Source organism: Marmota flaviventris, chromosome 3, assembly GCF_047511675.1.
Source record: "Marmota flaviventris isolate mMarFla1 chromosome 3, mMarFla1.hap1, whole genome shotgun sequence".
Taxonomy (NCBI): domain Eukaryota; kingdom Metazoa; phylum Chordata; class Mammalia; order Rodentia; family Sciuridae; genus Marmota; species Marmota flaviventris.
The window spans coordinates 96,629,715-96,645,451 of record NC_092500.1 but is presented as its reverse complement, the minus strand read 5'-3'; positions in this window follow the sequence as shown (position 1 = coordinate 96,645,451).

The following is a 15,737-nucleotide window of genomic DNA, read 5'->3' as shown; positions in this document are numbered from 1 at the left end:
TCCTTCTAGACTATTCTAGTTCTGCCCAAGAGGACATGACTCAGTGAGGTTTGTTGTGAGTTTCACAGCTGCTTTTCTGTCCTAGCGTAGGGCTGAAGAAGTGCATATTCCCCGCTGTTAGGAAAGATGAAGTTCTCCTGCTCTCACACCACAACCATCACCCCTGAAGACTTTTGTGACCCCGAAAGGTGTGGGCACTTCTCACCAACAAGCAAATGGTGCTGCTGCTGCAGTGGACCCTGCTGGGTGTCAACAATTCCATTCTGACTATCCTGGGGTAGCATCAGATCCCACAGGCCAAGGGCTCCGTTCCCAAGGTGATATTTTCCCTCACCTCAGGTGCAGGTTGCAAGCAAGACCCAGCTTGTGGCCCATCTGATTTATATTGGGGTCCCACAACCCCCTCCTCAGGTTTAATTTACTCAAGTGGCTCCCAGAACGTAGGGGAACATGTTTACTGGTTTACTATAAAAGATACTACAAAGGATACAGTTAAAGAGATGCATAGGACAAGGTATGGGGGAAGGAACCTGCGGCTTCCCTGCCCTCTCTAGATGTGCCACACTCCAGAAACTTCCACGTGTTTAGCTGTCTGGAAGCTTCCTGCACCCTGACCTTTTGGGTTTCTATGGAGGCTTCCCTGCACAGGCAGGATTGCTAGTAGACTGGGGTTGGAGGGACCTGGTAAGTCCGTCTATTCACGTTCTTCTTGACCTCTCTGTACAGCACTCTTTCTTCCAGGGCAGGGGACAGGATCCCTTGGGAATAAGGATGGTTTTATGGCCTAAAAATAGACAAGTCAGAAAATTTCTTAGGACCAGCTAAAGACAGGGGAAGATTAGGTTTCTATGACCCACTTTGGTGAGGAACTGATAAGCCTGGAATCATGGGGAAAACCCAAATAAATATATATCATAATATTACATCATTCCTCTCCTAACCAAACAAAGGCAGATGAGTGGAGGGTAAGCTGTACAATGCTCTAGGGAAGAGGAATTGTTGGCTCTTTGTGTCCCCATGGCTGTCTTCCTCTGGTCAACCTCCTCAAACATGAGAGGACCTGGGGATGGTGCCTGTCTCCAGCTCTGGAAATCTGTTTGTGCCCTTTGAGGTAAAGTGGTCCCCTGAGCTGGAAGCAGTAGGCCATTGCTTCACTAGATTCTTGTTCCGCTTGGCAGGAGTGTGCTCCCCCTTTGAGCAGCACTTACCCCCCAGGACTGTTAACTCGTTTTTAGGTCTCATGTCTTCTCTATATAAATAAGCTCCTTTGTTCAAATAGGGACATCTCAGGGGCTGGGAGTTTGGCAATGGAGAACCATTATATTGGAGAAGAAGATTCCAAAGCTCCTACCTGGATAGAAATGGAATGTAAAGATTTAGCCCAGCCTGGTCCTTGGGTGATATCCATTGACTGATGGCTGGGAACCAAAGTGTAATCTCCTTTGAACTAAATGGGTGATAATGCAATAAGGCTCAACAGCTTTTATCTCATCTTTCATTGTCAGACGATAAATAGATGGATGACCTCTGCCTCTCTGAAAGCTAAGGCGATCCAAAGCTGCCACACCCCACAGTGCCACTGGATGGCGGTAAAACCTCAGGCTTCCACCCTCTGGGACTTGGTACCTCTCAAAAGCAGACATCTAAGGCTGCTTTCTTGTGAAGGGCACAAAGCAGAGCTGCAGAAATTCAGCTGCCTTGAGACAAACATGTCCCATTTAAAAATATGAGCTGTTTGCCACCCGCCACCCATCTTTGAAGAATTTGTTCTTAATCTCGACTGGCAGAGTTTCTTTTTTTTTTTTTTGCATTTTTTTTTTTTTTAATATTTTTTTTATTTTTATTTTTTATTGTTGGCTGTTCAAAACATTACATAGTTCTTGATATATCATATTTCACAATTTGATTCAAGTGGGTTATGAGCTCCCATTTTTACCCCATATACAGATTGCAGAATCACATCAGTTACACATCCATTGATTTACATATTGCCATACTAGTGTCTGTTGTATTCTGCTGTCTTTCCTATCCTCTACTATCCCCCCTCCCCTCCCCTCCCCTCCCCTCCCCCCCCTCTTCTCTCTCTGCCCCCTTTACTGACATTCGTTTGTCCCCCTTGTATTATTTTTCCCCTTCCCCTCACTTCCTCTTGTATGTACTTTTGTATACCTCTGAGGGTCTCCTTCCATTTCCATGCATTTTCCCTTCTCTCTCCCTTTCCCTCCCACCTCTCATCCCTGTTTAATGTTAATCTTCTTCTCATGCTCTTCGACCCTACTCTGTTCTTAGCTACTCTCCTTATATCAAAGAAGACATTTGACATTTGTTTTTTAGGGATTGGCTAGCTTCACTTAGCATAATCTGCTCTAATGCCATCCATTTCCCTGTAAATTCTATGATTTTGTCATTTTTTAATGCAGAGTAGTACTCCATTGTGTATAAATGCCACATTTTTTTTATCCATTCATCCATTGAAGGGCATCTAGGTTGGTTCCACAGTCTAGCTATTGTGAATTGTGCTGCTATGAACATCGATGTAGCAGTGTCCCTGTAGCATGCTCTTTTTAGGTCTTTAGGGAATAGATCGACTGGCAGAGTTTCTTTGCCCTTTGTTTTATTTTTGTGAAACTCTCCAAGGTATTTCCAGTCCATTTGCATGCAATCTGGCATCTTTACAGATAATGGTCTCATATGCTGCTGTTATTAATGTCGACCAGTATTTATGTGGTGAGAATATTGGCTTTGAGTCAGGAAAAGCGTGCCAAAACAAAGAGTACAGCCCGGCCCTGGAAACACAGCAGTAAGTCCCATTTTCTCCCATGCATTCTGAGTTTCCTTCCTCTGTTTCTCCACTTTTCATTACTGCTGAGAACTGAATCATGCCCTGCTGGTCTTTTCCTTCCGTGCCCACTTCCTTCTGTTGCTATCAGGGTTTGCAGATTTGCCAATGTCTCAGCTCTACTTAAAACCTGGGATTATTTCACAATTGGAGATGACAGTTTCAGAAAAAAAGTGTTCTCAAGTGCTGGCCACCGAGCCGGGATCTGGGAGTCCGTCTCCGGCTCTTAAGTTTCTGCCTTTGGAAACCGCATGGTCTGTCCTCATGGTGGCTGTCCAGAGTTCCTTCTGTGCAGGGCAGATGCTGCTGCTTCAGATGGGTCAGCATGGCAGCTAGATTGGTGCCTGACCCTGATTTCTGCCACCTCCAGGTCTGTACAGTTTTCTCCACCCTTTGAAGTGGAACATTCCAGTGCCTAAGATTGTAGAGTTTGAGGAGGTCAGAGAGATCCTTCCATTGGTGCCACTCAGCCCCCATTTTGGAGGCTGAATGGAATTAATTCAACCTGTATCAAATTTCCAGTTTTCTGCTCTTTCTATTGTCAGTCTTAGACATGTTTCCCAGGAGTCTTTGAGCAAATAATCCAATGAACTGACCACGGTCATCACAGATTTTAAGCATTCTCTCACTTTCCTTTGTTTCCCCAGGTGCTCTCCCTTGGTTTCTCCTCTGGTCATTGGCTCCCCCTCTCCTTATAAGCCATGGGAGAGGGACTGGGTAGGGACTGGGTGGGGACTGGGATTTTCTGGTTTACTACTCCTCCCTCCCTGGGAGTACTCAAGTCCTATGGATGTTCACTTCTTGGGAAAGTAGATTGTCAAGGGAGGGCTTGAAAACCATTAGGCAAAGAGTTCATCTTCATTTTGCCCAGTCAAAGTGATGATCCTTCAGCTTCCCCGAGTTCCATATTGAATCAAAACCCACACCCAGTACCTCTTTTTTCCTTTATGTGAAGTTACAGGGGAACACACCCCTGTGACTCCTCACTCCCTGTGTAACTAGTGACAGCAGAGGGAGTCCTTGGGAAACCCTTGCATGTAACTGTAGGGCTTGCAACAACTTTGCCTAAGGTGTTGCCCTGAGCCATGAATCTCCAGCACCAAAATCAGCAAGGATCTTTGAAGGGCAAGAAGATGGAACTACAGTGGAATTTGGTTATCACATGTATACCACCTAACTCCCTGGTCCCCATTGATTCTCACTTGGTTCTTCCTCCACATTATCAGTCTGTTGGCTTTGTTTCAACTCAATTAAAAAACCTCCAGTGCTGACTCCATGCCTTGAGCTCTGGGACACAATGGTGGGGCCTAGCACCATATCCTGTGGTTTTGTAAAGTCAACTATCTTTCTCTAAGAAAAAAATAATTCCAGATCAACTTTTTTTTTTTTTACTCAAAAGGAATTGAAATAGAAAGAGCATATATTCATTTGACCATGATATCTTTATTAACAAGAGGGAAGGAGGCAGGGATAATAATCATTTAGAGTTAGATGGAGTCATAAGTCAAACATTCAAGAAGAGATCCTTTATTGGGTGAGATTTCTAGTGGCATGCCATGGGGTTTTATCTTTGGGTATGTTTGGTAACAACACAGTTATCAATCACTTGGATAAAAATAAAGCATATTTGTCACGTTTGGACATGATGCAAAATTAGGAAAGGCTGACTAATAAAAACCAGAACACAACGTGTTTCTATATGTTAGAATGAAGATTACCAAACCAAGAATCTAGTTTAATAGATGTAAATGTATTCATACTCTCCAAATAGTTACATAAATATAGGTTGGAAAGGCTTCGTTTGACAGCAGCTTTTATGCAAAGACCTGGCAGTTTCAGATGCCTGTAAGACTGATGACAACCCACCTTGAGGCTCGGCAGCAGAAAAGTCGAGGCTTCATCGGCAGCACTGAGACGTTTGTGAAGCTGAGGTCAAGGCAGGTGTGGTTCCCACTGAATTGGGGGCACACATCTAGCAGAGGGGCTGTTTTTAGAACTTTGCAATGTACAGAATGGCTGCTGGGGTTGGAGATGGTTAATCACACACTGTGTGCTCGCTCTGTGCAGGCAGTTTTAAGTGCTTTAGCTGTATGATATAATTTAATATGTAGAAAAACCTTATGAGTTATCACTATCATCCCCCTCTTATTTAACACCTGCCCACACTGAAGCACCGAGAGGCCAAGTATGCTCAAGGTGGCGTATCGCCAGGTGGTAGGGCTGGGGGTCAAAGCCGGGAGGGCTGCCTCCTGACCTCTTAGTCACAACTCACTGCCTCCCAGCTGTCTCTAATTACCACAGCATAGCAGGTGGCTTGGTGGCCAGACATTTTAGGAAGGCAGATTCAAGAAGAACTTCCTGTGGAGTAATGGTTCTCTCGTGCTAGAGAAGTCAGGTTCAGGGATGCTGTGCTGGGGAGGATGTGGAAAATTCTGTTTGGAGCAAGGCTGGGCTAGATAAGTTTTAAAAGTTCTCATAACTCTGAGGATTCAGGACTTTTAACATCCGAGTCATTATTTCTTATTAGTATTTGAGTCTAAGAGATGTGTGTTACTGAACCATATTCCTTTTGTCTGCGTGTAGTATGCAGATCACTGAACCCGCGAGTTTTGCAAGTTTATTCACAAGGTGGTGAAGCCTGATGGGAGAGCAGGACTCAAACCTGCCTCCCAAGAGTAGGCTTTGAGGGCATTTATGGGATTAAAAAAAGCATGGTGGTATGAGGTGAAGTGATCAGTGGTCTGCACACATGTATCAATCTTCACAGCTCTTCATGGGACCCGGGTTCAGAAAATAAAGGTGTTAGTGTGAGCCGAGGGTAGAGTTTTTGGCTCCTTGATGTCACCCAACTGGATACCTGCAGAGGCCCACATGAAGGGTGGGTGGTTTCAACAAAAGTGGCCTTCAAACCCCTGAAAAGCAACCGAGGCAACTGCTAACCTCATGACCCCATGAATCAGGGGGGTTATCTACAGCAAAGCTAGCCGGAGACCCAGAGTACATTGTTCAGCCATGTGAGTTCTAAAATCAGTGAGTTTTAGAGACAACTAAGAGCAAGAGACTAAAAGCAAGTGCTTGGAATTCTCCTGGGTTTTGCATGGAGGGATTATGGGTTTTATGGCACAGTTTTCTTCCCCTATACCTCCAACCCAAACACTTCCTTTGCCCCTTGGGTGTGAAGGAAAATGCTCCTTACTGTTTGGAAGCATCCTCATCTGTTAGTAAGTGCCATTATTGGATGCTATGAATCCTCTGACTGGCAGCCGTGTTTTACAGAACAATTCTCTTTTTTCCAACCTTGCTTTACAAAGAACAGAAGCACCATGTGAATAAGGTATATGTCATATTTAATATTATGTCATTATTGGCACAGTGATAATGAGTAGAGTCCTTCAAAAAGCTACTTTATTTTATAGAAATCAGTGTGCTCAACTTCGGGTACATAATCAATGCCTAAAATATTGCTTGATTTAGTTCTTTAGGCAAACGCTACTACACACACACACACACACACACACACAAATATATATATTTAAAGAATATCAACAACAAAATTAGTCCATGTTGTTCTTTGAGGATGATTAATTACATAAGAAAGAACCCTATGATTTGTGTTACTCAGCAAAATCAAAAAGGTTTGTAGTTGAACTTGTATAGCATGAGTTATAGTCAGCTGAGTCATAATCCCATGAACTCTGCATATTTGGGAACTGGGATGAGGGTCAAGGAACATGGACTGCACTTACCCAGCGAGGCGGGGAGGGGACCCAGGCCTTGCCTGAGGAGACAGCGTGGGAGTGGGTGGGGGTGGGAGAGAGCCCCTAAGTAGGAGGAAAAATTGTAAAACCAGAGAGCCGGCAAAATAATCAAGAGAAAAGTATGTTAAGAGGAATTAAAGATTTACAAAGCTCAGGAAAATATTAAGTTACAATTCTCTGAGTGCGATGACCTGTCTGAAAGGGGGCGGGTGGATTTGACCTCATTGTGGAAGCTTTTTCCAGTGAGAGAATCTGTTTTTTTATTTTAGTTCCCAGAAGGCCCATGCTTCCTGAAAGAGGGAGGACAGCATTATAGGAAGCAGCCTCCAGAAGACACAGACCCTGGCACGGCAGGGGAGGGTCTTTTGAGTGTGTTGATCACCTCTGGCCCCCAAAAGCACTAGCCTGCCTTTCTGTTCCTTCTTTTCTGAGGAATCTGGTGGCTGTGTGAGATGCTCCAAATAGGCGTCTGTATATTTACCTCAGTCACCAGGGTGTGTGTGTGTGCATGCACGCACACGCACACACACACACATGCGCATGTGTGGTTTGCATTTAATTTTAAGAGAAAATTAAAGAGTATAAAGAAAAACGGTTATCAATTTTACATAAAGAGCAGTGGAGAACTTTTCATGCTCTGGAGAAATCCTTTCCAGGGGTCTGTGAGAATCTCAGCAATTCCTGGCATGGGTGTGGGCTGTTTTCTGATGGCTATGAGTGCACCACGCCCCCATACACACAGATGGATGTAATTGTCATGTACAGTCCTTCCTACAAGCAGGGAAACCAGTTCTTTTGCAGTATATTCACTGTATGTGAACATACATATTATCATGCCAAATAAAAAGCATTTCTATTCAGATTAGAAGCAACACAGTACTGTCAATTGTGTAGCTGAAAAGGAATGCAAGTCGCCAACTATCCCTGACTTAGAGTGAATGCCCTGTCCCAGGGACTGTGCTGGTGATCTTCCTCATGTACTCTGCGAGCTATATCATCGTCAAATGGCATTAGCTCACTTTTCACAGTTTCCAACACCGCCCCCCCCCCACCACCAACAACTTTTTCTCAAGTTGTTTCCTTCAGCCAGGAATGCAGTGCAGTGTAGGACATCTTCCTGTATACAGTGAGGATTTTGTGTGGGGGACGGGGGAGAAGAGGATACATAAAGAGCAATGGAGAACTTTTCATGCTCTTTCCATTGGTCTGTGAGAATCTCAGCAATTCCTGGCATGGGCGTGGCTGTTTGCTGATGGCTGTGTGTGCACCACACCCCCATTACTGGGGAAACTCTGAAATGCTCTACTATGGAGCTACACCCCCAGCCCTTTTTATTTTGAGACAGGCTGTCCTCAAACCTTGATTCTCTTGCCTCAGCCTCCTGAATGGCTGGGACTATTGACCTGTGCCACCATGCCTGGCTACAGTGAGGAAATTTGATGTCACAACATATTTATACATATTTGGAGTTACTCCCAAGTAGATTTTCCCAACACTTAGTTTGGTTGGGGCCTAAAGGCTTAAGCAAGGCCTCCCAGTGATTTTCTTTTTATGGGACACTTAGAAAATCATGCAAATGTTTTAAGGCACATGGGGCAAATGGATGATCTTATTCATTGCCAGACATGACCACTTCCAACCCTGCCCAGCCACTCTAGGAACAAGGGAACCATCATCCTGCCTCCATAGTAACCCATGTGAGGAGCTCATTGCTTCTCTCCTCTCTGTTTGTCAGTCCTTCTTGGTTTGATCCTTCAATTTAGATTTCTTAATGACCTCTGCTTTCAGTTATCGGCTTCAGAGCCAAATTGACCCATAAGCCCTTTTCTAGAAGGGCCTCAGCTCTGACCACTTCCCCCTGGAATCTTCCCTATGCTTCTTTGGACCTCAGCTCAAATGTTGCTCACTCAGTGAGGCCTACAACCAGTGAATTTTGTGCTAGTGTTGTGGTTAGATCTTAAAATGTATCCACAGGACCATATACTGAGGGCTTGCTGTCCAGCCTGTAGTGCTATTGGGAGGTGGTTGAACCTTTAGGAGGCATGGCCTAATGGAGGCGAGTGAGGTCACTGGGGGCATGTCCTTGAAGGGGCTATGGGGACACTGGTCACTTCTTCCTTTGCCTCACACCTGCCATGAGGCGAGCAGACCTCTTGTACCACATGCTCCCTGCTGTGATGTGCTGCCTTTCCACAGGCCAAAGGCAACAGGGCCACGTGAGCATGCACCGAAACCTTCAAAATCATGAGCCTTTCCTCCCTGTGAGTTGATTTTCTCAGTTGTCAAGCAACGGGAAGCTAACACAGCTGGGCTCCTGTAGTAGATCTTCAGAGCATTAAAAATATGTGTGATTTGTTGGTTTACTTGTTTTTCTCCTACTATTCTGTAGGTCCCAGGAAGATGGGAAATTGTTCCTCCCCCTCTGTATTCCCTGGGCCTAGTTAAGTGCCTGCACACATAAGTTGAATGTGAAATGTTTGGGTCTATGGCCATACCACTTTGAATGTGCCTGATCTTGTCTGAATGTGAACTTTTGGGGAAGTTGTTTTTTTTTTTTTTGCACAGGCTAATTAGATTTATGGCTCCCACTCAGAGAATACCATGCTCAGATTTCCCTCTTGTCTGCCCTGGTGTCTCCAATGTCATTTGTTCTTAAATAATTTTGATGAATTTCAGCTGATCACCCATTAGATTTTGTTTTGTTTTGTTGTTTTGTCCTAAACAAGAACGCTTACATCCAATGTGATAAAAGCAACTCCCAAGCCTGAGGCTTGGAGCAAAGAAAGGAAATTCTTTATTTCTTGGGCTGAGTACATTCCATCATGTCCCAGTTTATTTCCCTAAGGCTTTTCTTTGTCAAGCTTGGGAAAGTGCTGTTTCCTAGGAGAGCTGCAGAAGAACAAACTTCAAATAGGAAAAGAAGGAAAAGCATCCCCTGAAGCAAAACAAACAAACAAACAAAAAAAATAAGAGAAGCATTTTAGATTGATCCCTCCAAAGATCGATTGCCTTTTTTTCCCAAGCACATTAATTTTCTAAACTGACTTGAACCAAAATGGGTGAACAATAACCCTTCCGATTCTATAAACCAAACTGGAAACAGAGGAAAGTCCCACCACATAAGCTTAGAGAGGATTTATCTTCCTGATTTTTCAAGGCATATGCTGCTGACATTTCCCCTTTCCAACACAGGGTAAGTGTGTTCTGGAAGGGTCAGAGCAGGTAGTAGTGGGGTAGGGTGGGCTGAACACTAAACCTAGGGGGAGAAGAAGATGCAAATTGAAAGCTGAATATCTCCAGGGACAAGAGTGATTCATAAACACTTTCCATGGATTATGCCATATCAGGCCAATCATTTCCCACCTTCCCAGGGTCAAATGGGAAAAGCTTGGATGGACACTTTTTGCTATAAACCAGACCAGAAGCCTTTCCTTGTCAACACAGAGTGTTTCTTGAACCTACATGCTCTTAAAAATGCAGAGTCTCAGGGCCTTCTCCTGGAAGTTCTGATTTGTTAGTCTGGGTCAGGGTATGAGAATTTGTAACAAGTATTACAGAAGATGCTTCAGATTAGGCAGGCTGAGGAAAGGCATGAGTCAATTAGCCACATCCGTCTTAGGTGAAGCTGAAGCTGAGCATGAGACCACATCTTGTGCCTGTCTATTTAACCTCATCTGACCCTTGTCTTCCACAAAATCAGGTGAGGTAGTTTTTCTTTCATTGCTGTGAATTTGGTGATCGGCAAGGGTCTTGGGGCAGCTATCCCCACTAGCCAGTGCGTTGTGTACTGGGTTAGAAACTGCATGGTGGGCTACTGAATCAATTACAAGAGCAGTATAAGGAAATAAAGATCTTTACCCTTAAATCTGCAGAACTGAGAAGCATCTTGTGACTGGGTGATTCGGGTCAGATGTGTGTCACTTGGCCACAAATCTCCACTTGTGAGAAGGTTCCCACCAGTCTGCCATCACCCATCCCCTGTATAAAAGAGCCCTAAGTTTATACTGGAGAAGACAGCCCTTTAGGATGAAAGAGTCCTCCATCGTTCCCATCACTAATTCATCATAGTAAAGTTCTTTTTCTGCCATCACCTTGCCTTATCTCTCGAGTAATTGGCTTCCATTTTGTCAGGGGCAGACTGAACCTGTTTGCATAGTAACAGACCCATCAATCTTCTGGGCAAGCCCCAGGAGCCAACCTTTGAACCAAATCCTTAGGTATGTTCTCTTGGCTAATTCATTCAGAATTAGTGTGTGGCTCTGGAAACGGTACTCAGGCTCCCTGTCTCTAGGGGTTCTGTTGATGACCCCCTGGGTCCTGGAGGCAGAGGCATGCGGAGGGAGCCTCTGTGATGTGGCAGCTGCGGCACCACCTAGGCGTTCTTGGGGCCCTCTCCTTCTGCTCCCTCTATAATTTTACCTTCCTCTAAAAACTCCACCTGGACCTCTCTATTCGCTGATCTGTCTCTCCTGGAACTCCACAGCCTTAGAGTCATCTGTGTATGTGCACTTTTCTCTCCAAACAGCCTGTTCAAAACTACCCTCATTTGCTGTCCTCTCTAGGACCTGTTTCTCCTCCTGACCCTCTTCCTCAGTTCCTTCTTTTAGAAAGTGCTTACTTAGGTAAGCAAGCTGAGAGGATGACATATCCATTTTCCTTGTTCTTTACATCAAATCCTAAATATGTCTTTAAAGCAATGATTTCAAACCCTAGCTGCAAAACAGAATCACCTGGAAAGGTTTTTAAACATATCCATGCCTAGGCTCCACTCCCAGAAATTCTGATTTAACTGGTCTCTGATGAGGCCATGCCAGGGACAGCATTTAGAACTTTCCAAGTGATTCTAATGTGTGGCCAAGGCGTCCTCAGCGTTCCCAGTTATAACTTTCCCACGAGGCAAACCTGATCAGTGGGGCTGGAACCAGGGGAAGGCATTACCTTGGGCACAGAATTCAAGGGAGTGTCAGAAAATCAGTTCATCAAGAGACATGATATATTAAAAAATCAAAATTAATGCCAAAAAAGTTTATGAATAATGTCAACATTTCATGGAAACAGGCCATTGTGGTTTGTCTGCTTTAAGACCTTGTGTTATTGTGTAAGAGGAATAATTGATTCCAACCAAGCTGCGGTTCCCAGGCTTGTGTGGCTGTCACCTCCCTCCCCCGGGTATGAGGGTTGACACTGGTGGGCAAAGTGATTGCACAATGAAGGACTTTTTATTTTTCGATTGGAGACTTCATTAATTGCACTTTCCAAACTGGGGAGGGTATTTTGGTGAGTAGACAGAGGGATCACATTTTCCTTTGCCTCGGGCTCCCTAGGGCTCGGAGCAGCGCTGACCACTGATGATGTGCTTTCTCCTTCCAGGGCTCTTCACTCACATGCCATGTCTCAGAGTCTCCTCTTGGGACAGAAGCCCACACTCAGCCAAGCTCTCCAGCCCTTTCTCCTATTGCTTCACCCTTTGTGCATTCCTGCGCCAGCATAACAAAAGCCCCACAGTTCTCTGAATGTATCTAGGTTTATTGGGGCCATTGCAGACAGTAGACTAGCCTTTTTTTTTTTTTTTAAATAAACAAAGATACCCATCGAAGATGGTGAGGAGGGGTTGGAATCAAGCCTCATTCTACTTGGCAAGCCCTGGGCCCTGGCCTGAGGTTGCATGCTTCCGGGGCTGGGGACAAAATTTCAAATTCATCCAGAGGACCACATTTTACCAAGTCACACAAAGACTTCTGTTAATGGCTGCTCATTCCCTACATTATCTGCCCAGTGAATTCCTATCCATCCTAGAAGACAGAGCTCCAGTTTTTGACCTCCTCTCTGAAGTCTTTCTTGTCTTGGGTCTCCCAGACAGAGTTGCTCTTTGTTCTAAGTTACCACCTCACCTTCTAAATGCTTTTATGATGGTGGCTCTCACAGTGAATTGTAATTATGTGGACAACCGTGGAGCCACAAGGCTGGCAGATAGGTCTGGCATGTATCAGTCAAGGACAGAGTGGTTCTTCTTTAATTTAAGAACGACTTTGAAGAACACTGCAATAACAGGTGGCAAAGTAAAATATTCAGGCAAGCAACTCCTTGTTTTACTTCAGGATACCAAACAACCGGTTCAGTGGCTATGCCAGTCAGGATAGGCAGGTTAACTGAGGTAACAAGCAGCCCCATGTCTCAGTGGTTAGAACAACCAAGCTTTATTTTTTATTTATTTTTTTTGCTCACACTGCATGTTCAACATAGAATTCAGATGGATAGAGCAGCCACCATTTGGAATATTGCTTACCACCATGGCAGGAAGAAAGAAGCTCACAAGGATCTTGTATCAACAATCAATTGCTTTGGCTTGTATGGGATTTAGAAGTGACATCACTTTTGCTCACAGGCTACTGGCCAGAATTAGTGTCATGGTCCTACCCAACCACAAAATGGACAAAAACTGTAATGCTACCGTGTGCCAGAAGGAGTTGGGAAATATTAGGAGAATAGCATTTAAGCCTACCACACTGATACTTTCCACAAAATTGACTTATTTTTCCTAATTTTAAAAATAATCACTTCTATCAGTTGTTTTGGTGTTTAGAAAAATCAGTTGTCCACAGCAGGACACAGCAGTAATAACTATAGCTTAAATCCAAGAACACAACTTTAAAAAAAATCTTACAGTGACATCTCTGCCCATAAATAAATAAGGATTCTTATGGAGGTATGTGTCTCTTTTACTTTAGAGGTAGATCAGATCATGCTGGAAACAAAACAAAAAACCAAAAAACAAACCCAAACCAGCAGCATAATAATGACCCAAACGCAGTTTGTTAAGTGAGGTTCTTCATATTTTAGTGAGATATATATGTTTTACAATTGAAAAAGCATTGGCATGGCAGGGTGCAGTGGGCCTGTAATCCCAATGATTCCAGAGGCTGAGGCAAGAGGATCGAAAGTTCTAGGTCGGCCTGTGAAACTTCATGAGACCCTATCTCAAAATGAAAAATAAAGAGGACTGGAGATGTAGCTCATTGGCCGAGAATTCCTGGGTTCAATCCCCAATACTGAATGGAAAAAGAAAAGCATTGGCTTTTCCACCCAGTGAATCCCATGAGATGATGAACATGAAAATCATTTGTAAGTTGTAAAGTGCAATAAACTGCAAAATGCTATTTAAAAAAATTATTGTTAGCCTAAAGGACTGGGCATTTTGAAGATCCTTATGATCTAAGATTTTATTTTGCTACAGGTACATACTAATTTCTTTTCATTTGCTTTTAAACAAAACCCTAATAATAACAGATACAGCAAACATTTTTTTTAAAAAATCTGAACCAGCCACGTATTTAAGACTAAAATTGAGAAACTAAATTTTTCTAGAAATAAATTGCCCTAGGCATATTGCTGCTGAATTAAACATTGAGGAATTTAAAAATTCATTACAGATGAAGTCTACACAAATTCTCCGACATACAAATAAATCCAGGTGGGCGCAACAACAAAACATTCTATTTATAGCATGTAATTTAAAAAGTCCAGCCCCCTCAAGATATGCAGGTGGGTCCTGTTTAAAAAGATGTAAAATTCTCAAACTCTTAAAGCAGAATAATTAAGGGATGCATTACATATTTAAAAGGAATTTTCAAGGCACAATGTGCTGCTTAGAAATTTATATCATGTAAAGAAAATATTAGTAAGTTAAAAATTGTCAGTTTCACAAATTGAAATCTACATGCAACACTATAATTCATATATTTTCTTGCTTTATACCTCTTTCATGGATAGCTTCCTCTGTATTTACTTTGTAGCAGATATACCATCATCTTATAATTAGTGTGCAGTAACAGATGCAACTGGAATTCCTATTGGCTTAGTTTATCTTGAATCCTATGGAGACACATTTCAGGACCCACACCACTTGCAAACTTGGACTTGATTTAACCAGATACTAAATATGTTTCAACTTCTAATATTTTCACCGTTTTAAGAAAAATCCAGAAAGATATTCAAAGGGATTTCCAAAGTGCACTTGGAAGATATTTGAGGGGTGAATCAGATCAGTGTTAGAAATTCATAGCTGTGCTTACTTCTCTGATCTGACATTTGAAAGGTGTTGGCATAGCAGGGTGCAGTGGTGCGGGCCATGGTAGTAAGCCCATCACACCTGTTTCCTTGAGACATTCTGGAAGACAGTTGGAGGAAGGGCACTCTAATACTTGTTTCAGAACTAGTACATGTTTTAAGCAATGTAGAATCTTTGTGTGTGTTCCCCTAAGATAACTATCTTGAATAAGTATATTCAAGATATATGCTAAAACACAAATTCAATTTAAAACATGGTTTGAATAGTGGCAAACACAAGTCTCACAAGAGACCAGGGCTTAAAATTGACCTGGCCTATTATGACATTTTGAACAGACCCAGGAAAAAGTCTTTATTCGGGTGTTAGATGCATCTTATAAGTTCAGTTCTGTGTGATTACTGTTGGTTTGGAAGCATCTCCCCCAGGTGCAAAATATAGAGGCTTTTGTTTCAAGGAAGCAAAAGGAGACTTTCTAGTTTAGTTTTATTAATTGTGTTCTTTTAAAGTAGATGATTAGGCTTATTCTGAGGAGAATGTCCCAGAAGTATCTTGCCTCCTTCATTCTGCCAGAACTGAAGTGCAGTTTGGTATGTGCCAACCCCATCTCCCCACATCAGCAGAGAAAGTTTCTAGGAAAAGGTGGATTCCAAATTGATTATGGAAGGACAAGATGGCATGGATTTGGCCAATATAAAATAGGTATTACTCAGCCGAGTGTGGTGGTGCATGCCTTAATCCTAGTGGCTGGGAGACTGAGGCAGGAGGATCATGAGATCACAGCCAGTCTCCACAATCTAGCAAGTCCCTAAGCAATTTAGTGAGATCCTATCTCTAAATAAAATACAAGAACGAGCTGGGGATGTGGCTCAGTGGTTAAGTGCCCTGGGTTCAATTCCTGGTACAAAAAAAAAAAAGTGATTATGTATTACTCTAGAAAAAGGGAAATTTTAGCAAGACAAAAGGAATAATGAATAGACAGAATGAAAAAATTTTAGCTTGACCCAAACATAGGTTGAAATGAAGCATAATTAGAAAGTCCTGTAAGCTTAAGGGGAGATCATGAAATTTAATG